The sequence below is a fragment of the Brassica oleracea genome, chromosome C7 (assembly GCF_000695525.1).
Source record: "Brassica oleracea var. oleracea cultivar TO1000 chromosome C7, BOL, whole genome shotgun sequence".
NCBI classification, from domain to species: Eukaryota; Viridiplantae; Streptophyta; class Magnoliopsida; order Brassicales; family Brassicaceae; genus Brassica; species Brassica oleracea.
The window spans coordinates 23,256,615-23,257,417 of NC_027754.1; positions in this window are offsets into that span (position 1 = coordinate 23,256,615).

The following is an 803-nucleotide window of genomic DNA, read 5'->3' on the forward strand; positions in this document are numbered from 1 at the left end:
TAATGATTGCTTGATTGACACAAACCAAAGGAATTTGATGTTTGATCATGAGAGTAAATGAGCTTTTATCTTGGAAGAGAATTTGTTTAGAATTGATATCTAAACTTAGGGGAATGTGTTGATTGAAACCTTGTCATTTTAGATTTAATCTTAGTCATCTGAAATCAAAATCCTATGCCTATGATTCTTCTTTATTTCAATTGATTGAAAGTTACTGTTTAGTTGCTTTAGAAACCTGTTAGATTGATTGAAACCACTCATCTTATTGATTGCATTTATCTTAATTGAAAACCTGAATTCTCTTTGATTCAAAACTTTTAGAAATGGATTGACATTTTAATTATTATGATGATTTGATTAGTGGACCCTTGAAAAGTCAATTTCAGAAACTGGCTAAATAGACTAATAACTAGTAACATTACTCTGTTTCCATGCTTTCTGAAGGAAATAGCAGTAATCGTTTAGGCCCAATGGCCAAAAATTGATCCTTGTGTGATCCACAGAGAAATTTAAACCCCCTATAAACCATTTTCACTCTTTTGCACATAAATGTGTACTGAATTAAAGTGAGACTTCGGTACAGACACAAGGCACTTTGGTTTAAGTTAGAGGTGGGTTACCCCACGTCTATTTATCCATATCTATTTGTCTATTTTTTATTCGAGGACAAATAGTGATCATGTTTATTAAGTACCAAATCAATTAGGGACCAAACACATTAACGCCAATATTAACATCAGCTGCCATGGGATCCATTATATAACTATATAATTAAACATGTTACAAATACAAATTCGTTCTCT